We start from the raw sequence: 23,943 nt of genomic DNA on the forward strand, positions 1-23,943 counted from the left end.
CAAGTGCCATGTCAGTAGTTCAATGGAATTCAGACTTTGGCACTCAGAAAAAAGCAACAGATGTGCTTTAATGATTATCTAATAACTTGGTATTTTTTTTTTTTCAGTTTGCTGTGCTACTGAAATCTAATCTCGTTGACCCAACAGACAAAACCGTAACAGTAGGGACATTAATGGCAAGACAAAGGACATGAACAATGCCACACTGGAAAAGGTCCAGAAATCCAAGCCCTGCAAAATGTACTGGGAGCAACAGATAGAGTGACTTCCATTTCCATGAGCTGCTGCAAAAATTACCTCTGTAACCTGTGAATTAAGGATGGGAATATCAATTCAACACACCTCCATAAATAAATGATCTGAAAAATCACCACTTTTCCTGGGATGGGAAAAGACCAGGGCAAAATTTCTATTAGGAATCAGTAATCATTTGAAATGTCCAGGTCACAGGTTTAACCCTGGACTTCTTCACTGAAAGTTTCATTCTATTGCACAAGAAATTAAAACACCGCAGGCAGCAGTGCTTTTTCAGAGTCTTGACTTGCAGTCTCCAGTTCATGTTCAATGACTGCCTGGCCGTGTGCTGGACTGCCTAGAAAAGTAATTAACAAAATGTCATTTAAACAAAACTGGGGCTGCTGTTAGAGGCATAAAACTAGGGATTTGCAAATCAACTGGACTGAAAATTTGTTGTCCTTTCCCAGATGCAGCTGTAGCAGCAGGGTTCACTGTTATCACCAGCCTCTGCTGCTCCAATGGTGTGATTAGGAGCAAGTGATGAACTCCTGCTGATTTCTTCAGGGATTTGCAGCAGCATATAGAACTGTAAATCAACACTGATTCAGAATTGTCCCTTAGCTCCTGCTGTCACTGCTGTGCTGGTCCTTCTCCTATACAGTAAAAGTCTTGTTTATGAGAAGCTTAAAAAGGCCTTGAGAAGGGAGAAAACAAGCAGCTTTTACTTGAGTGCTGACATTTGTAATATTTTAATATTGCTTTATGTTTTCTTTTTTTATTTCTAATGTTCTTTATTTGTCTCAAAATGTGCTGTGGAGCCTCTCTCTTCCCTCAGTTATTCCTGGCTTTCTTCAAATATGATGTTGCACTTTTATAAATATGTTGTTAATCAAGGTGATGAAATGTTTTCTTCAGCCTTGTGCAGCTGGAGTGACTAAATCATGGTGGACTCAGTGGCATTAAGGAATAACAAGCTGAGAATCAAATCTAAGCACACAGATCTGGGCTAAAGGATCAGAGGCCCTTTTCTGAATTAAAAAAAAAAAAAAAGTCATTTGAGTTAAATGTGCATTTACTTCCACAAGGGCCATTTTCCTGGTGATCCCTCCTACCTGGCTGTTTTCCTTTTGCCTTATCCAGGTCAAATTTGATCTGGCTATCCCTGTCTGGGAACCACCCTTCTGTAGGCATTGCAATATCCTATTTCTATCACCAGGGACATTAATGGCAAACGGGGCACATTCGTAGCATCACAGGAGAGCTGTCAGATGTTGAGGCCATGACTTCTCTTTATCTGTCCAGATGACAGCAAGTAAATATTTTGATGTAAGGGACTTAGATAGAAGTCTTTGATCTTCATGTCTGCCCTGCAGAAGCTTCTGGACTCCAGCAGACATCAGTCATGCTAATAGACAGCTGTCAGAAGAAGCTGTGGCACCTTTAATTGGCAGATTCTTCTTTGATTGCTGAAATTTGGGTTGGAAGGTGGAAATTGTTGTTCTGTCCTCTGCAGGCTTCAAGCCTAGGAAAGGAATAGAGAGGGGGATTCAGCTTACTTGCACCTCTGAGCCTTTTATTGACTGTGTGGCTGTCAAAGGGGACTGACCAAAAGATCAGAGATGTCCTGATTTACCAGATGCTGGATATTGTTTTAGTTTGAGCTCCAGTGAAACATACGTGCTTTTGGGAGCCACCAGAGATAAGAGGAGGAAAACACTCAAGAGGGAAATGACCTACCTTGCTGGACAATCACTTTGGCAGGAAATTTTGATGTCAAGTTAAAACCTTTAGCCTCATCCTGCAAGGCTTTGGTCCATGGAATTGGGTGGAAATTCTGTCTTGCTAACGAAAGAGACAGGAAGCCTCAGTGATAAGTGCTTCAAACCAAGCTGTATGATCCCCTTCCTGTGACAAAGCCAGCATTCCAAGTGCCCTGCAATACATCAGGGAGAGATTGTCCAGGGGAATTGTCTGACCCACACTATCACACCCACACTATCAGCAATCCACAACACTTCTGCTTGCACATGTGAATTGAGCTGTGGGATTCAGCTCCAGGGTAAGACTTGGTATAATTGTTGGCCTGCTGTGAATGTAAACTTTGGCAAATAATTTCGCCTCTGAAAGTATCCCTTCGGCAAGCTGTGGGATTGAAGCGCTTTCCACTGCTTTTTGTAGAGTTCCTTACCAAACTTTATTTAGGTAGGGACCTGAGTCATCCAGAACTTAAATCAAAATAGATATGAACAGTTGTGTCAGTCTATTTTAACTACCCCAATTCTCTGTGACTAAAGCTTCTCTCATCAGCAAGCAGCTCCAGACATTAGAGCAAACACAAGGCTTTTCAAATTCCATTGCATTTTGCAGAGAAAATTTATTTAACATGCCAAAACTATCATGATCTCAAAGCAATAAAACACCCTTTTCTCTAAATTTGATGCTTGAGGGTATCACTGGCTCTTGGAGTGTTTGGTTTATTTTAACAAATTCTCTTTATGTTTTTCTGTCAGCTTCTATTTTTCCTGTCAACCTCCAGTTTCCCATCTCTCCATCTCTGTGGCTTTGAAGCTTATCCCTGATAAAAGACAGCACTTATGTCAAAATACACTAATGTCATTTTGACACACAAGTGCACAGTCTGGAAGCCGTTTGGCTTGGCAGAATTATCTCCTTTGGCAGCCTCGCCACAGCTGGGTTGAGCTGCTGGACACTCGTGTGTTTGTCCCACTCTTTTTGTCTGAGGTAAACCCTTAGGACTTTCATCAGCTCACATGAAATAAACACCAGTGAAAATAGCTCTGAGAAAACACACCAGGCTGAGACTTTTTTCTGGGAAACAGTTTCTTGTTAGTTTTGGGAGTTTAATTCAGGGCACCAGGGTAATCCAGGGAAATGAGTAACAATGTCAGACCCAACACTTGCTCCTGTCCTTCCTCTTCTTCTGCTAAAACAATGTTTTTAGTGAATGAAGGTGATAAACAGTTCAGAACTACTACAGATCATATCATTGGTGTTTCTGAATAACTCTGTTGTGCTCCAACTGCAGATCATCTTTTTACTGATTACTTTACAGGTGACCTATATTAATACCAGTTTTTATCCATATGGAGGAGAATGATCTTGTGACTTGGGTACTGGACTTTGGGTCTAGATCCTCCCTTCCCAATATGACAGGTGGAGCCAGAAGTTCTCATACTGGCAGCTACATGAACTGTAGGTCATAGGCCTGGCAGCTCAGTGTGAGTTTTGGGACTTACACTTGTCTCAGTGCAGCTCTCTGGAACATGATGCTGTAAAATGACAATGTAACACCACTTTTCACCTCACAAATATTCCTGTTTGTGTTGCACTCAGCTGCTGTAGTGAGAAGCATCATAAAAATGTGTGAGGAATTTGCACCAGTCTGTGAAGAGTGGTGCAGTTCAGTGAGGCCTCAGTGAGTGCCTCTGAGTGGAGAAAATTTTTTACATATTGAATGAATTAAACATAGAGGAAACTGAGTTGTGCAACAAAATAAAAAAAAAGAAGGAAGAATACTTTTGCTTTTGCTTAAATATTTCAGATCTGAAGCAAACAACTACAAGCAAATCCCAGCATTTAAAGTAGAGGAGTTGCTGTTAACTGCCCTAGAGTTAGAATTAATTCTCTAGTGTCTATTACAAATACAGAGTATGAATTATGTGCCAGTGTTGCGTGTTCTGATGCTCACACTAAACAAAGACAACCAGGACAGCAGGTCTTTACAAGAACGCAGCATGGCTGAGGAAATCATGCAAATGAAATAAAGGCTTAAAATTATCACTGAATAGCTTTCCATTGAAACATGAAATTACTTTTGTAATTAGGACAAAAATCAGTAATCACTAAGATGTAACAGAATGTATTAACTCAGAGCCAATATTTTAAGGAACAGATCTCTGACCACTGCATGGGGTGGTGATAGAGCTTTCCATAAAAAGACTCTTTTCTGCTTGGATTTAGATGCTTTGTTCAGTGACTCCTGATGTTTCATGCATCACAGTATCTCTAGAAAGAAGAAGATCCTTATCTCTCTGAGAGCTGAAAGCAAGAGATGGTATTAAGAAAACACTTGCAATACCTCACTGTTGTTAAGGAGAGTTATTTTAAAATATGACTTAGAGAAACACAAAGGCTTCATCATGTTCTCAAACCATGCCCCATGCCTGGCTCTCTGCCTTGCCTTCATCTGCATCAAATGATGTGTGATGCTTTACTAGGAAATTGTTGGAGCAATGAATCAACATATTTACAGTACAGAAACAAAACCCTTCCCACATTTTCTGAGAAGTTTTTGCACACTGGAGATCATTCAAGAAGCTTTCCTAGATTTAATTGCTAACACAGACTTGAGAAACAGCCCTTTCATAGACCCATAAAATTAGGTATGATCCAGTAACTCAGAAAATAATGAATGCAGGGAAGGACCATAAAGCTGAAAGTGCTATGAGTTTAACTTATTTTAGAGCCTAGGTAAGATTACAGCCAATGGCACTAAATGAACACATGAAGATCCTTCAGATTAGGCTGAAGTAACCATATAATGGTTTTGATACTTAAAAGACACCAAAATTAATCTTTTAATTAGCAAACACTTCCTTGGATGAGTAGTGATTTCAGAGGTGGGGATGCTCAACATTGAAATTATTCAAAACAAGGGGGAGACACTGAGGGTGATTATGTCTTCTTCAGGTTATTTTTGGTAAAACAAGTTGCAAAGAGAAACAGGAAAAACACTTTTAACCAGAATTCTGGGTTTGGGGGCACATTTCTTAGGAGTGAGAGCTTGCACCAAAAGCACAGACACGGGGAGATCTGTGCTGGTGTCCCACCGGTTGCCAGGACAGCTGGCAAAATTCAGCTGCCATCAGGGTGGGCAGCAGCAGTGGGGGGCCTTGCTTGTTGTCTGGCCATGGGGGACCACTACTATGAGCTGTCATCACTCATCTAATGAGCCTGAAACCGGAGCAAAGGCTCCCTGGGCGCACTTTGCTATCTTTAGGAGGGGTGGCGTGAACCCACGAGTGCTGTGTGTGGCAGGCCCAGTTGGAGAAGCTCTGGGTACTGATGACAGAGTGTCAGCATCAGTTCACACACTTAATCCCAGGCTCAAGCAGGCAGGCTCTGTTGTCCTCAGCATACAAGCACACATGTGCTTTTTCTAGTTCAAGCTATACAAGTTCTTGTAAGTCTCTGAAGCCATGGGGTACAAAGTAAAACATCCAACATCCTGATTTTGGAAGCCTGTCCTTTGTGTGGCCAGTTTTATGTATGTATGTATGTAATTATTTATTTATTTACTGGTCCCTTTTATGGTGGGATAAACCCTGAGACTAAACAAAGTGTGTTTATAAATGCCATGGGTTGACCTCAGTCACGTAAGGATCAAGGGGGAATAAACACAGTGCAGTATCAACAATTGCATAATCATGAAGTCCTGAGCAATAAAAGCTCACTGAACAACACCAATATTATCTGCACCTCCAGTCACAGATTTTTAATATCTCAATTAGATTTTTCTTGCTAGAAGTTTTCATCCAGCAGTGAGGAGCTGTGCTGTTGGCGGGTTCTTAGCTCAGGCTTGGAGGGTGGGGGCACAGAGAGCTCATTCCTTGGCAGAAGACAAGACTTGTGTTGGCTTCACAAGTCCTGTGCTCACTTCTCAAACATATCAAGGGATGTGGCAGTAAAAACAGCAGGGGATAAATACCTGTGTGTTATTCATATCTCAGCATATTTAGCCTTAGGCTCTCCCTGAGCTTCAGCGTGAGTTATTACCTGCCTCAGGCTGGTTTGATCATCAGAACATCTGATTAAAGGGAAGGAAATGAAAAAGAAAATTAGGACAATATTCCTGGAGAACCACCCGCATGAGTACCTGGAGCTCATTACATATTTCAAAACTTACAATTAGCTATCTCAAGTGCATCTCCCCCAAGTATCAAGGAATATTTTTCTTTCTGATACACTCTCCAGAAGCAGCATCCAAGGCCTGCAAGTGTTGATTTGATATCTCCAAAGTAAAAACAAACTCAATTTGAAACTGATTTGGGCATGAATTCCAGGAATTTAAAAAAAGAAATGCACTTGGCTGCATAGATGTCTTCAGGATTATATGTTTTAAACCAGAGATCCTGCACACATACTCTGGATCTTCATGAACTGAGGGTTTTCTGTTATTTTCCACCTCAGACTCTTGTGTAAGTGGCATTTGCTGTGAGCTTCTGCCTTCTCATCCAAGGCATAGGAAGCCTGGGGTAAGGGAAATCTCCTCCTGTTAACATCTGATAGCAGTAAATGGGCTGAAGGAGGGCTGAAGTGCCAAACTCAGGCTGAAGTTTCTAGTGCCAGTAAACCCAATGATTTAAGTGTATTCCAGACAAGAGGATTTGACCCAGTGTTATGAAACTAGCTCCAAAATCTGAATTTTGATTCTTGCTGCTTCTAGGAAGCTCACAGGCATTTGAGTCCCTAATTTAATCTCAAACTTAACCTACTTCTCTTTTCAGAAGTGACATGACTGTGGTGGCAACAGCAACAGACAATGCTACACCTAAGGTTTCCTATGCTTTGTTTATCGACCAGGCTTAAAATCTCCAAAAAGTTTAATCTCCCGTGGATTAAAATACTGGAGTTTTAAGCAAATAATTTTTCAGATTTTCTTCACAAACAACAAGTAGGATAATGGATACCCAGCTCTTTGGAGAAAAAAAGCCATCATGGAAATGCTTATTTTGGTTTGAAGGTATTGGCATTTTCATGTAAAACCGGGGCAGGGGAGCAGGAGAGCACAGCCAGGAATTCAGTCTTGCAATCCTTCTACAGCTGAGCATTATTTATTTATGATACTTGGGTTGCCTTGCAGTGTAAATAAAAATTAAACTCCATTAATCAGGTAAGGGGATTTGGGCTCCTGCTCTTGAGCTTACCTTTTGTATGTTTGCCTAGGAAATCCTTCTGTAGCCCCAGATTCCATTGCAATTAAGAAGCAGAGGTGCCAATTTTAAAGCAACAAATTGACTCCGGGCTGACTGGCTTCAGCTAGAAATGACTGTAGACCCCTGAGATGGAGAGAAAGTCAGGACAGAGTGTGGAGAGCAAAGGAATCACCTCAAAAGGGAAATGCTGACTAAAGCCAACTTAAACTTCACATAAGAAACCTGCATTTCACCGAAATATGTCGAGGCTGCCATCTGCTGACGGCAGGAAGAGTCTGGGTACCAACAATAAAGCTATTTCAAATATTATTTGGAATAATGTAGTTTCAAAGTTAACCTCTTTCAGTTCTAGATAGAGACTTAATCTTTAGCTAGAACTGAGAGTTTTCTTGTCTGACATGTAGAAACAATTTCTTTGAAAAGAAATTTCTTTGAAAAAAACCCAACACTTCAACGTGAACTTTCATTTCCTAAACTGACAAAAATGAAGTGAAGAAAAGGACACAAAAAAGGTGTTTCACTTTGAAATAAAAGTTTGGAATTGAAACGTTTGCATCTTGTTAGCATTTGCCAACTAGTCATACTATATTTGGAAATGAAAATGGATTGATTTATTGAAAAGCTTTTGAAGAAGAAAAATATTTATTACAATTAGTGGAGCTTCTTACAGTCAGAAGAGATGGATTTCCATGTTGGATGGTCACATATCCCAATATTCGGGGGTTTTTAGTAATATAAGCATAACTTTTATGAGTACACAGAGGACATGTTACAGGTATGACATGATTTTTTTTATATGCATGAACAATATTGAAGTAGTTCTGCAGCTCATTCTGTTCCAACGTATTGGTGTTTGGGGCCTGGAACCAATTCAGAGCAATGTGCCTCAGAAAACCATGTTTAAATAATTAAAATTGAAGGTGTAGAAAAACAATCCTCTTTCTCATTCTTCAAAATATTCTGCAGATTCATGGTAAGGTTTGGCTTTGGCCTAAAATGAAACCGTAGATGACTATTTTTAAGGAGAAACAAAGAAAATCAAAATCAAAGTATGCCCAGTATCTAGTGCACTTGCTTCTCCTCATCAGGACAAATGGGGAACTGAAATTCAATGCTATGAATATAAACATACCTGCAATATTCTGATCCTGTATTTTTTAATCTTTCTAATCTAATTTCATCTTTGTCCTGAGAAATCTCTCCTAGAGAAAGTTCCTGCTTCACTCGAAAGTAACTTCTAAAAAGTTGACTTTCAAGTTGCTTGTTTGTGTGCTTGTTTTGCTGCATTAGTTTCTTTTCTTCAGAATTATTAATTTCTTTGTACAGCAGAATCCTTTTCTTTTTTTTTTTTTTTTTCCTTTTTACAAGCTTCCCTCAAGGGAGACATTAGAAAAAGGAGGATGATGTAGTTTTGTGAGGGTTTAAAAGACAGCATGGGAGGAAGCAGGCCATCCTAAATTTTGAAAAAGTACCAAGTTTGCAGTAGAAGGCTGCTATCAGGGGTTGATTAAAAGTCAGAGGTGATTAGAGCTGATGCTTTGGAACAGTTTTAGCCAAATGCATTTCCATCAAAGTATGTTTTCTTAACTGGAGTCAAACATCTCACATCAGATTAAAGAAAAAAAAAAAAAAAAAAAGAAAATAGAATTAAACTTCCCAGGGAAAATTTGACCGGGAAGTGTGGTGAAGATGCAGAGAGAGAATGCATGGACAGATTCTACTCCATCCCAGTTCACAGGGAAAGGAATTTTTCAATCTCCAAATGTCCATGATGTTGCCTTTCCCTACTGGCATTTCAGCAGAGAACAGGGATAAGCGAGGTGCACTTCTGGGAGGATTTCAAGGTGAAGACAAGTCCTCTCTGTTGGATACAGCAGAGATGTGGGATTGCTCAAAGAGAGCAGGGCCAGTAGGAAAACAGGAGGGAGCTTTGTGGCAATGCTCAGGAAGGGACAGATGCCAGGGCAAAAGGGAAAACTGCTGGGGTAATTGCAGAGGTTATGCACATTTAAATATACCCAGCAGAGCAGCTTGTAGATTTAAAATACACATCACCAACCAACACAGCAAAATGTATGGTAGAATGAAATCCTGTCTGTGGTAAACCCTGTGATGTCTTACTATATTAGGCAGAGCTGTCAAAATCCTTGTTTTTCAAGGGAATGAAGAACAACAAGAATAACCAAAGAACAAATTAGGAAGAATAAAGATTTTTGACTATTTCTGTATTTTTTTCTCTTATCACCCTGCCTTTATTTTGATGAACTGTCAGGGTACATTAAAATGGGTCTTGAAGCCCATGCCCAGGTTAAAGATCCCCTTTGGGAGTGTGAGGACAAAGTACTGCAATTCTGTGCTTAGAAGTGCAGCAGAGGAGGGGTGTTTCCCCAGTTATGTGTCTTCTCCCACTTCAGAAATAATAAGAGGTTGTCCCAGTCCTCTGCTTCCTTATCAGATGACTTTAGGCCCAGATTCCCCAAATATTTCTCCCTCTATCTCACACAGAATCCTCTGAAGAAAAATGTCTGCTCATGACAAGTTGGCAAGGCAAAATAAAGAGCATAAAGTTGTTTGGATTCTGGAGCATTGTTGCTCCCCATATTTGACTCATGGCCTCTCTTCTTTCCAGAGTTATCAGTGCCTTAGGCTGCTCCAGGAAATACTAAAGGAGAATTTTGCTCTTAGTAAAGACAAATTATGTGATTTGAGATACCAACATTTCCCACTGAGCACTCTGGGAAAAATGACTGGAATACTGTCTCAATGTTATGAAAGTACCAAAATATGCTTCTTTTATTTAGTTTCTTTCACATTTTGACTATTTAAGGGCCTCAGTATTAAACTCAAGAGTCCCAGTTGGTTAGTCCCATTTTCTTGAATGAGATTACCTCCATATTTGCAGATGATTAAAAGCTTCCAGGATGCTTAAGGCAGTCAGAGGCTGCTACAGGCAAATCCTTTATGCATCAGATATTTCATATGACATTAATGAAGGCAGGTAAGGTGCTGCTCACCAGAGGAACAAGAAAAAAAGTAAAAGTACACCTTAGTAAGTCACATTTTGTCTTACACACTTGATGGCCTAGGGCGGTTCTGGAGGAGGGGATTTCTGTGGAAATCTCCCCCAAAAGAGTAACAAAGAGCATTTGCATAAAAATAGAAATGAAAAAAATGAATGGGACAGTCAAGGACATCTCTGTAAGACACAGCTTCATGGCTTGTCTGAGAAAAGTAGTCAGGCTCAGGTGTAAGAAGCACTGGAGGAATTTCATAGAGGGGTTTTAAACAAGGCTGAAGGAGGAGGAAGAGTGAGGTTATTAAGGGAGTGACATGAGCAAGTCCAGGGTCATGACTTTGCCAAGGATTTTGGAACAGATTCAGGGTGACAGGGGAGCATTTGCCAGGCGCAGAGCTGGGCAAAATAGATTTAATTATTAGTGAATTTTAGTTGAAATGAGTGTTTAAATCAAAACAGGAAAAGGAGTACAGAAAAAAAACCCAAAAATGAAAAAACCCAAATTAAAACAAGAAAGTGATAATGTTTTCACAGTATTTTCAGTTGGTACTTTTGTTTCTCTTCCTATTGATGGTGTCATAAAATTACATTGCTGTTTTTTCTAAGCATGAGAAAAGAAGACAGGGGAGGTATTGTCAATGACCCTATGTCTTGGAATGGGATTTCCCAGAGAATAAAGATGGTTGAAAAATAGCAGCGACATTATTTATGTGGTCACCAGCATTTTTCAGGTGTGGTGAAACAGAGACAGTTATTTTCTAGTAACTACATCTATTGAAATACACAGACTGGGGATGGAGGGGCCAAGGACTGATCTTTGTGAGATTCCCCTCAATTCCTGCCTCAGGAAGGAGGAAACAATTAACAAGGAGGGAAACTAGCCAGGAGAGGGCAGAGTCAGAAAAGCTAAGGGAAGAGAAGTTTGGAGTGTGGAGCTGATGGTCAACAGCACAAACCACGGGAAAATGGGGAAGGGATTTGGATTTCCAACTCCAGGCAGGATGAGCTCTGCAAAGTGCTCCAAGAGAAAGGGACCGAGGCAGCATCTCGGCCAGGTGAGCAGGAGTGTCCCAGGGGCAGCTGGAACTTGCACATCCCCCCAGCTGACTTCCACTGCAGACTAACAGGACTTGCTCGACCTACTTTCCTCATCTTGGTACATGGAAGGCTTCAGCATAGTGGCTTTTTTGGAAACAGGATGCAATTTCAGGCAAGAATGTTCCCTCAAAAATAAATAAACATGAAACGGATGGGATGTTATGTTCTATTAACACTAATCACTGACTTTTCTGATTGTTGAATTTTCTGAACACCAGATTTCTGTCAAGGCTTTTCCTGCTCTCTCCTTCTTTTTCTTATTTTTTTGGCTCAATGAGATTAAAAATCTATGTTTCTTGTTCATCAGTCAGGAAGAAATGCACTTCTTCAAGCCTTTTATATATTCAGTATCTTGAAAGTAATTTGTGTGATGCCCTATTACAGAGGCCTTGCTGTTCTGTATTTGAATTGACTGATTTTATTTTATCATGAATACATAGCATTATTATGGTGCCCATTTACTCAGTATGACTTTAGCATGATGTATTTTTATCTCTAGATTATCAAAAGTCCCACCTGACATAAAAATTGTAGGTACAAGAAGCAGTTGCCCTTCTTCAAAATGATCATTGAATTTGTTTCCAGTCTCTGAAATTTTACACTTAAGAGCAGGCAGAGGGTATATAAAAAGGCAGAGTATATATAGAAATTATGAGTTTGAGGTAAATACTGATAGAAAAAAATCAATTTTGTATCCTTGCTTAAAGGATGAGATGCATCTCTTTTTGCAGCTCACATTTGTTGTTCCCTGCTCCCTCATGCTGAAGGGAGATCTCCCCTCCCTTTTTAATCATTTGGGGAGCTACTTACAGGTATAAATTGTCCTCCTTGATACCACTAAAAAGTGCCTTTCCACAGATCACGTGAGCACCACACAGAACAGAGCCCTACAAACTTCTCTGGTTTTGCTGTATGGATATTGTTATTTATGCACAGCCCAGCACCTCATGCAGCGAAAGACTTTTCTCCTATATTCATGTAACTCAGCAAATGTCACAAGAGTTTGAAAATATAGCTGATATTTAAATAAAATGAATTAACATAGAGAATAATGGAATTGGACTAAAATTCTACAAAGAGAGTGAAAAGTGAAATTGCCTGCTTGTGTCTTGTAGATAGACCCAAAACTCGGTGTGCTGAGTTACAAATTCAATTTAATGCCAGTAGATGGAGCTTGACACTTCTTGGCAAGATCCCCTTACATTAGTACAGCATGGGAATTCTTATTGAAAACAGAAAAGCAACTTTTATTCTTTTCCTTTCAGCTTAATTTGCAGTTGTGGATAAGATTTTTAACAAAAGATACTGTCCAAACATTACCTGTTGAAAGGCAGGTTCAGATACTGTGACTGTGCAGAAATACAGAGGGGAAGCTTATTAATGCTGCTTTAAAAGCACCGTGCCTCTGAATTATTCTGGACTCTGTTTATTGGCATAACTTTTCACAGAGAGTCAACAGAAGTCTTGTGCTAATGTGTAATGTTGCCAAGGGCAACAGGACTTAGTGTGGGGCTAAAGAAGGCAAGTTCTGAAAAGCTCCATTGCTTAAGGATAGAGTTAAGCAAAGCTTTACACGCTTTCCTGATCTTGGCCTTGGTTTGCCTAATTTCTTACTAACAAACACTGACTAACATAGGAATGTTTCTCTCTTGTGAACATGGAAAATTCAACTCTTATTCCACATATTTTAAATAAATCCTAATCAGAAGGGTTGTCTGCCTGAAGGTTGTCTGTCTCATCTTTTTTGTCCTCAGAAACACCTCACAAAATTTGTGAAGTGCAAATAACACCCTTGCTCCCCCTCCAGAATCAGTAAGATAACATATAGGCTCTCCCACCTTGGAGTTGTGAGTAGAGCAATCTGTTCATTTTCACTATTCCAGTTATTTTTTTTCCCCAGAGGAAGGCTACTTCATGCTATTTTCTGGGTATATAATCCTTCACAAAGGAGTAACTTAGTAGTGTTTGATCCTCTGGACAGCAGGAGACTGATTCCAACTGGCGTGGCAGCCACAGCAGCGTGGGCTATCCCGTTCCCATTCTGAAACCACGGCTATTCATCTTGAGTGACGTGGGGAGAGGACTCATGCCAGACCCAAGATCCTCAACAAAACATGCATAAGAAATGGTGAGAACTGAGGCTTGCTGTGGGAAGCTGTATTTCATCTGGAGCCACAGCACGTGCCATTGCAATTCCAGCAGTGGCAGCAGGGACGAGGCCGCGGCAGGGACGGGGACAGGCCGTGGCAGTGGGAGGGTGGCCACGTTCTGCATGAGTCACAGCGAGCCTGCAGATAAAATGCAGTAAAACAGCTTGGCCAGGACAGTGTGAACAGACACAAGGAGAGATAAAGTCAAGTGATGCTTTGAAGGTGGTCTGATCTTTAAATATGGTGCAGATTAGAGAGGCTGCGAGAGGGCTGAGGCCTTGCTGAGCAGGGCCTGCATTGTTATTCCCGACTTTCCACATGAGGAAATGGGGGAGCCGTGGTCCTCCAGATAATGCAGCAGTGCTGCCCTGGCCCTTCTGCCAAGGCTTGCCTGCTGTCAGTCATCCCCAGAGACAGCCCCGTGTTACACAGGGACAGTCCTGACCTCAAACGATCCCACTGCAGCAGGACACTCTGTGGGGGACCAAAAATATTTTTTAAAAAATTCTTTCAACTAAACTCCTGTGAATAAGGATGAAACAACATGAAGCAATCCCAACCACTATTAAAGCTCATCCCAGTGATCTTGTTTAGGGTACTCAGCAAGTGGCACCAGTGGGTGTCCTCGATATAGCTCTTTGCTTCATTTGTAAGCAACTCCACTTTCCCTTGTGCCTTGTCCTTCTCCCTTGGAAAAAATCACATTGGACTAAGCTCTGTCCTTTACCACTTCCCAATCCCTTCAGAGGTTATTTCCTTTCTTGGTTAGCACACAGGAAACAACCTTAATGCTACACACAAGTATTCTAAAGTACATCTTTTTTTAAACAAACCAGTAGGAAAAGAACTGCTCATTCAGACAGATTTAGTGACATGGGATCATGGCCTTGCTCAGAAAACCCATTTTCTCATTGTTGTTTTGGTTATCTTTTTATGTTTAACCATTCTCTTCAGTTCCTGTCTCATGTACTCTGTGCTATTACCTACCCTTCAATCTGGTGATGGCAGGTTATATGTTTGGCAATGGGTTTCCTGCTTCTTTTCTGAAGCAGTTAGGATGTCTTCAGGCTCTGGAGCAAAAATAAATGCTGACTACTCCTTTTGATGGAGAGGAATGTTACAACATAGTCCATTACCAGATGATTAGAGGAGCAGAGATAAACCTTGAGCACGAAGCTGCAGTTCCCTGCTCAAATGACACTAGCCCTATTTATAGACACAGAGTAGGCAGAAAGTAGAAGAGGAACCAAAACATTAGAGAAATAATTTTCTCAGACACCACCAGGCAATGACAGAATTATCTCAGTAGTATTTAGCTTTTGATACTGGAGAGCAGGAAAGTGTGTGAAGGGCTCTGGGACAGCCTCACCAGGCTCCGTGAGCTCCTGAGGAGGAGCACCACGGCCTGGAGGCAGCTGTGGAAAGGCTGAACAGGCTGAGGTGGACAAAGGTCTGAACAGAATGTGCAGTGTCTGCCTTTCCAGGGAAGTGACTGAAATTAATGACATCCTTGGTGATATTTTTAGGCTTTCTCTAATCCCTTACTCTTGAAGGCCCAATGATGAGCAGAGTAGAAATGATCATGATGGGAGAGTGCCAGCATCCAGAGCTGACAGATGCTAGAATTGGAAGCATTGAAAGGTTGATGGATGGTACAAGATTTTAAAATATTTGAAATTTTTTGTTGAAGGTATTGAAAGTCAGACACACTGAAGGGGAAGCAAGGGATTTTATTTACTGTGATGCCTTAGGTTTTAGCTTTTATGTTTTTCAGATTCTGTGCTGCTTTAGTGTGAGCTTCATATCAAGCTTCATATCAGGGGATGGCAAGCTCTCTTCACAGAGCAGGGAGACAAAACAATTCCTTCTCTGGCTGGGGACCAAGGACAAATGATCCAAATTTCAGGCCCAAGAGCACAAACAACATGGACTGAAGAGAGAAAAACAAGAAGGATGGGACTTCATAACCTGAAGCTGTAATTAGACAATTAATTCCAATATGCAAATGGACCAGAATTTATAAAAATGAGAGACCTCGTGACCAGTTGTCCATTTTGTGACCATTTTGGGTTCATCGTGGGTGCAGCTGTGGCTGGACTCTTGTGCTGCCCAAGGTGTATCCATTGAAACCTTTTAATAAATACCTACTTTATTCTTTAATTCTGTCTAGCCTCTGTTCTAGGTCAGCCTTCACAAGGCATCAACTGATTCCATTCAAATGACACAGGCACATAAAACACTATTCTTGGAGGAGACAAGAGCCCCACTTCCATTGTAGTCACAGACTTGCAGAATAGAAATTATATAAAAATTAATGGATTTACACCAAAATGAAAATATTTTGTATGAAAAATTACATTTAGGACTCAGAGGGACTGACTGGCATTTGTAGTGAATTACCATCAAATGTTTTATCATGGGAGGGCATGAGACAGGATAGCAGGATATGCTATCACACAACTCTGAGCCAGTCTTCTGGGTTTTTGGCAGAGAGAGGATTTTTACATGTTAGCTCAGAGAATTTATCAGGCTGAATGAGCTTTCCTACAAAAATGTTACAATAAGAGCAAGACTACTTTAGAAGTTGGCCTTTTTTCTTCTGAAATTACATTAAACTCATTGCTTGAAAGGTACAACATGGGATAGGTATTTGAAATCTATTTCCTTTGGTTTTTGTGGTATTATTTGGGGTTTATGTAGACCTAAGTGACAATAATCTGCAGCCTGGCCATAGCATCTGTTTCACACAGCTATAGAGGAATTAGCCTTTCCCAGGAATTCTCATTGCTACAAATCAGCCAAAGCCAGGGTCTACTCAGGGAAAAGTAAACAAATTGAAGAGAGAAGGAGGAAATAATAAGATAATTTATTTCAAGAAGATAAATTAATTCATTGAAAGAAAGAGGTTTAGTTCCAGAAGTAGTGAAAATGTGTAATGAATCATCATAAAACTGAACAGGAAACTACTGTGAGAATGGCACATGCAGAATGAAGTTGGAAAATTAAGGCCAGACTGGGAATTCAAACTCCAAGATCTCACCAAGGTAGTAAACACAGGAGTAATTTGCCAAAGTGAGGTCATTAAGGAAGAAAAGCTTGGATAACTTGTGGGGAAGACAGATGTTCTGTACTTGAGAGAGTGGATTTAAGGTTTTACTGGCACTTCAGGAGCATGGAGAGAAGATTAACCTAAAAGGCTTGCTGGACTCAGGACACTTTTCCTTTTCCTGTCCAGCAAGGCCTATTCAACTCCTGCCTCTGCTGTGCTGCTCCAAAGACAAGCACAGGTCAGGGGAGGACAGTTCAGTCAGGTAGGGGAGCGCAGCCAAATGATGTCTCAGTGTAAACCCACTGAAAGTAAGAGAAGAAAGCAAGTTGTGTCAGAGAGGAGTTGGAATTGAGTTGTCATTGTTCTGCAATTAGATAACACTCTCTCCAAATGAAGGATGCAGCATAGAAAAAATGTCAGTAGCTAAAACCTGTCACCTGGAGAGTTTCTTTCCAAGACCAGGGACAGGGAAGGAGCTTTTCCCTTCCCCCCACCCCCCTCCTCCTTTGGCAGTTCCTAAAAATATTTCTAATGAGGGGTTCAAATGGGTTATGGACAGAGTGAAAGGTGCTCAGGCAGATTTTTACATTCTTCAGAAACCCATTAACTGAAAATTGGAGGGAGGTGGAAGGTAGGTAACAGCAATGGCCATGTCCCATGACAGGTAGGAGGGGAAGAAGGCAGGGAATACCAAGTGGGATTTGACAGAATAAACCCTGTGATCCTGTTGTGTGGGAATGTGCTGGATTCAGCACCAAGAACAAAGCATCAAAGTCTGTCCCAGCAGCTCTCTGTGCCAAGGGGAAAGGCAAAGAGCCCAGGGAGGTGTAAATCCTGTGGGGAAGCCAAGAGCAGTGCTGAAGGAAGCTGCTGAACCTGATAGTCAGGACAAGCCAGGTATCAGAAGCTTTGAATTCTGCAGATCCTTAAAGGTGGGAAACTCAGTGGTGGTCATGATGATCTACCATGAAAAGAGAGATTTAGGTCAAAGGGAACAGAAAAATAACTTCCTTTCTTTTTTTTATTTGCTTATTTTTGTTTTTTAGTGAAAGTTTGTGTATGCAGTGGCTCCCTAGTGAAAGGGAAAATGGAAGGGTTCTAGAACTCGTCTGCACTACCTATTGAGGCAATCAACACTGTCCCCAAACTACAATTTCAATCTGTTTCAGTTATTATTGGTCACTTCACAGGAATAATTTGTGTCTGAAGCCCTAGAGAGCAGTCATCTGTAGATAAACCCTAAAGACCTGTTTCCAAACTGCCCCTGACCAGAAGCTGATATTTGACAATAGCTTTTGCTCAATTTTTATTTTCACTTCATAATTTTTCCCCCCACCAACAAAACAATCATATCCTTTAGTCTCCCTACAGTCTTTTTTCTTCTGCTTTTCTGGACTGCAGACCAGGACCAATTTTTCAGCTTCTATTTCATTCTTTTGGGAAATTAACTACAACTTTCAGTAGTGATCACTCTGAGCATATGACCTCCTTCACACTTGTCCTGTGAAATTGGACATTTCTATGTCCATCTGGTTGTTTGGTGCAGAAGAAGCCATAAAAGGTGAAAACATTCTCTGAGATACCAAATTTCACATTTTTCTTTTAGTTTTACCCTCATGGAAACTTGGGACAGCAGGCTGAGGATTGCATTAGGCTGCTCCTTTTCCAGTTAAAGCTCTCACTACCAAGACTTAGCAAATAAAACTTGAAGCTCCAGGGTTCTGTTTTTTCACAGATCTCCTCCCTACCTATTTTCTCATCCATCCCTAAATACTATGGGAAGAGTCATTATTATTTCTTGCTGTTCTTGGTGTCTTATTCAGATTCCTGCTTAGATTTCTCAGCCTGCAAATCAATTTTAAACCTCTATCTCAAAGGACCAATAAATCTACTATTTTGTACATTCTGGCTCTCATTTCTCCTCATGGGCTTCCTTGCTATTTTCACTCCATTTTATACTTCACATCAAACCTGTTCCCATCCTGTCCTCCATTTTGCCTCTTTTCCAGGTTTCCCTCCTCATTCTCTGCTTGTTTAAAAAAAAAATTCTCCCTATAATACACTTCTTTCAGCAAAGCTTTCAATGATGGTCCCACCCACATGCCTTAATCAAAGCCCCATTGAAGACTGTGGAACGATTTTCATGGACTTTGGATCATGCATTAAAAGTGGTGCCTTTGTGTTCCAGTCTGAGGAATAAACTTCAGGAATATTTAGTGAATCCAAGTTAGTTTTCTTCCTGAAAACTAAATTTTTGGTGTGTTTAAAGTACACCTGCTATTTAACTCAATGTAACTGGATGCATTTGTTAATTTAATCTGAAAAGGAATAAATCTTGGGTAATGTTCAAACCCAGAGATTGTCTAAATAAGGAAAGGATTGAAAAGAAAGGAAAACACCAGGAAAGTAATGGATTGAGAGCTTCCTGGAGACAAGAAGCAGGTATAGCCAAATGCTGGAGCTGAGGATTATTTAAAATTCCTATGACCAGTGTACTTCTTTGTGAGATGGATCAAATACTGTTTCTATTAGATGACAGGGGTTCATTTCCTTTCCTTAGATAAACACTTTAAGGTGCCAGACTCCTCTGCGAGATGATAAATGACTTCCTAGACGTCATCATAAAGGAAGTTGTTCCTTATAACTGTTCTAAATCTGTTACATATCAAATTTCCTGTGCATGGCTGCCACTCTGCAACGCTTTCCAAACTGTATTTCACAAATGCACAGTGTGTCTTGTAACACCAAGACACTCATTTCCCAGCTCCATCTTTGGCCCTGTTCTCAAAACACAGGAGGTCATGGATTGGATTTAAAAGTTAGCATAACACATCCTGCCTACCTGGAATTACAAAAAATACACAATCTGGATGAGTGATTTACGAATTTCTAATTACAGATAGGACTGCTCTGTTTCAGTTCAGCCTGGTGAAGCTGAGAGCAGCTGAAATCTGCTTATTTCAGTGATAGGAAATTCAGGAAGAAGGTTATTGCCCTCTTTGTTTTGGAAAATGTGGATAGTGGTTTATATGTCCTACTGGAAACAACAATAGAATCTGAGATTTTGCTTGTACTCATGTACTTTCAGATTGCCTGATAGACCAATAAATATCCTGCCAGGCCTTTTGGTCTTCACCCATTTCCACTGGCAATAAATTGTTAAAATAAGCCTCTCTTTTTGTGGCACTTGACATTTGAAACCAAGTGCTCATTGTCAGAGCATGTACTGTTATCAAATTAATTTCTCCATTGTCATAAAAGAAAGTTGCAGAGTCATGGAAAAGTAGAGATATTGTGGCAACTGTACAGGCAGAGGTACAAATACCTGATAGTTTGTCTCTGTGGTTGTTCACCACCAGATATTCTTTATGCTGAGATTTGAAGCATGTGTCTGAAAAATACATCTTTTTAATTGAATATTTTTATTTATTCCTAGTCTTGAGGCCCATGAGAGACACTTGTTTCCTTTAAGGCCCAGCCAGTTTTTTTTCCTGTCACTGGATCTACGTGACAATGTCCTTTGGTGCTCTTTGGGCCAAGATTCAGGTGGATTTCAGGTGCTTAAAATTCCCATCACCAAAAAGTCCTGAAAGACAAACACAATTCATTTTCTTGATGACCTTTTCTTCCAACTTCCAGATTTTTCCAGTTTTCATAGAGTCCTTCTCTTGGTCTGATTCTGTAATCCCCTCATTAAACAACACATTTAATGTGTTTTTCTAAAACTGCTTTCTCAATTAACGAGTTCACATGCAATTAATTCAGAGCACTAAGACTTAAACGTAGTGACCTGAGGCACAGAGGCAATCCTATGGAAGGCAGAATCTGGAATTACTTGCATTATATAAATGTTGGGAGAATGTTTCAGGAGGGCTGGAATAGCAACAAATGTGTGTGGGATGGTGAAAGGAATGGTGAAAAAGCACAAGTCCTTGACATATGTATTTGTATTGCTGCTTTTGTTTTAGCTTTAGAGATGTTTGGAACATAACGTGGTCATTCCACTGCTTGGCCTTCCAGTGACAAATCTGAAGGTCTTAGAAAATAATAACTCAAGTTATTCCAGGCTGGTGTTTATTAAGTAACCTTTGAAAAGCTAAAGATATTAAATCCCAATCTGGTTTGGTCAGGAAAACCTGAGCAAAGAAAAATGTGAGCTAGCACAGAAAAAAATTGAGCAGTACTGGTATCTACCCCAGGCTATTATGAAGTCATTAAACAGGAGGGCTGAGAACCACCACTCTGAAATAAAATAATGCAATCAAGGCACTTGTTCTTGCACTGTAGAAACCATATTTTAACATGAGGATACATACATGGATACATGCAACAGCCCCTGATTTAGCCCAACACAGAGGAAACCAGCTCCAGCACTTTCATGCATCTCCCATCTCAAGGAGAAGCATTAATTTTTCTGCACATATTATTTCACTAAACATTTCACCAGAGGGGAAAAGACAAATGTATGATTCATATTCTAAAGGGTGTTATCAACCTTTTCATCTACTAGTGAACTTTTGAGAGGTAAATTGCAATTGCATCTATATAAATGCCAGCTTGTCTATTAGCAGAATAGGATTTTTAGTTGTTTTGGTGACTTCAGTGTCCCTAGCAGAGGAAAGAAAATTATTACCCAATTCACATGGAAAATGGGCAGCTTCAATATTTCTTCAGTGGGAATTCAATTCCCTGGAAAAATACTTAGGCTCAGTTTGTGTGGACTGTTTATGACACTGACTTAGCAAAGCTGTGCCTTCAAATCCATATTTTATTGAAGAGAATAAAATACCCATGGCTCAGTATCAGATGGTACAACTGAGGGGGACAGCAATTTCCAGTGAGTTTGCAATTCCTTTGTCCCTGCAGTCTCTCTCAGTCTGCAGGACACTGCCAGGCAGTGCAGTACATTCCCAGGCAGAATAAAGGTATTTAAATACAGATATTTGATCTGAGCATTACAATGTCCATTAGAGTCCTCAGGGAAAGCCTCAATGCTTCAATCACCTGAAGAGATTGGTAGCTGTAAGATCTATTTTCTTGTGGAATCATCACTTGGATGATGAAAGATCAGGAGACAGTTCCAGTGATACGCAATGTTTGTATTGATGTTACTGTACCAGTAATTATTTCCTACATTTATTTATTTTCCTTAGTCTGTCAGCCATCAGGGAGGTGATTAGTGTTGGTTTAGAAATCCTGGCCTCCTCTAGCTTTTACCAGTGAAAAATTCTTCTTTATTCCATCCCTCCTGCTGTACCTCTATTCAATCCTTCAGCATGTCCCTGAGAAGATTCTGCTTTCCTCCTTCCAGCTTAATGGGGGTGCCACTGGCTTGTTCTTCGTGCTGGAGACATCCTCAACATCAATTTTCACTTGATCTTCATTTTCACATCACTTAGAGAGCCTAAAAATGTCAAGGTGTCTGAGGGTGGGGTCAAGACCCTGTGACTAAGATTGGCCCTCTATTTCTCCATTTTCACACTGAATGGGCAGTATTTTAGCATTGTCTTTTCTTTTCTATTTTGATTATCAGCCCCCTGTCAGAGGCAATTTTTCTGGGCTGGGGTAGAAGAGTGAATTCTTATTTCGGCTTCCAGGATGAAAGAGTATTAGATGAGGACATTTTCTGACACCATAATAATTCCAAAATATTTACTTTGATTTGCATGTTTTGGAGATTCTGGCCATCCCCATCAAAGATTGCTCTGGTGATGAATTGTAGCCCCAGGCCCAGTGCAGAAAGTGCAGAAAATGCCTTTCCCCAAGAAGCTGTCAAGGAAAATTCTCCCTAACGTGACCTTGCCTGTGAGCCTGGATGTACTCCAGCACAGGGGAGCCCTTTGAATCTAAAATGTATATAAACACAAGTACACAAATCCAGTAGCAATACAGAGCTGAAAAAATGTCAGGACATTGTCTCTGCAATAATAGCTCCAGAGCAGGCCGGTTTCTCGTGGCTGCTCTGCCTAAAATGGGAAGCAGTGAGCAAGAGCAGCACTTGGAAGGAGGCACCAAGACTGGCTGGAGCCTTGGGCTGTGTGATAGAGCACCAGGGATGCTGACACCCATGGGGCAAACTGAGAGGCTGCCTCCTGCTGCATCCCGTCTGATAGGGCTGGGTTGAAAACATCCTTCATTTTCAGTGTTGGAGATAAGGCCTCTTATTTATGAGAGTGAAAACTCCTCTGGCATCCAGAGGAAGAACCTCAGCATCTGCCCTGAAAGGCGTCGAAAAGGGCAGATTTCTCCCTCTCAATGCCCTGAGGGAGATTAAATACAAATGTCTGCTAAGTCTGTTACCGTAAGAAATCCATCTGGGCTTGTACCTTCCCTTCTTATGTGCCCACACAGAAAATATACTCCACTTTTAAGCAGTGCATTTACTCAACACCAAAGAGGATGTGAAATAATAACACTTAAAATGAAGAAAAAATGTCTCCATTTCCGGCTGGCTTTATTAACTGACAGATCTCCTGCACTGCAAAATGTATCAAACACTTCTCTTTTGAAAAATGTTGTAGATAATGGCTGACTATTAGCACTAATTGTACCCTGTGATGTTTGGAAAAACTCAAAAGCACTGGAAGAACAGCCAAGAAAAGCTGAGAAATCACTACAACAATTGATTTAATGAAGTGATAAGTTGTATATAATACTCTCTGCTTGCAAGTGAAAAGACACCTCTGCTGGTTTTGATTTGTTGCCAAGAGTAATAAAAGATACAATAACTAAGGAAACACAAAAGCAATCAAGAATGCAACCTATCTTCATGAACATTTTCCTGAAATAAAACACCTTGGGAAATATAGAAGCACCAGGCTCAAAGTAAAAAACAAAAACCAGCTTGTACATTGGTTTGGATATTGCTGCATGGAGAAAAAAGAATGGAAAATGATTTTTCCATACATGGTTATAAATTGCATAATTTGAAATAATTTGACTAAAATGATATGATGAAAATTAAAGATGGTGACTAAAATTGAGCACTAAAACCCAGGAACATTAACAGAAATTGATTTATTTATTTCCCCGTGGCAGAGATGAATTACCCCAGTAGTTGTAGCTGATTGTAGCTGTACTTCTTGCCTGTTCAGCTTCCCTGTTTTCAAGGCTCACTTTTAGTTTTACCAAAAAAAAAAAAAAAAAAAAACAAAAAAAAAAACCAAAACACCAAATCACTTTAAGCACCCAAACTTTTTGATTATACAGGTGTTTTTTCTACCCTAGTTTTGGGAAAAGTGCCCTTTTGATTTAATATTATTTGTATTCCTTATTCTCTTTGACTTATTTCCCACAAAGAAGAATTCACAGCATTTATAGAAATAATTTTGCAACATTCAATTTGCAAATTCTGCCACATGAGCAATCACTTCTAATATGTTTTTACGCATCTTCCTTTGCTTCTTTTCACGCCAGGCCCTAAAATCTGACTGTTTT

Source organism: Vidua macroura, chromosome 6 (assembly GCF_024509145.1).
Source record: "Vidua macroura isolate BioBank_ID:100142 chromosome 6, ASM2450914v1, whole genome shotgun sequence".
NCBI classification, from domain to species: domain Eukaryota; kingdom Metazoa; phylum Chordata; class Aves; order Passeriformes; family Viduidae; genus Vidua; species Vidua macroura.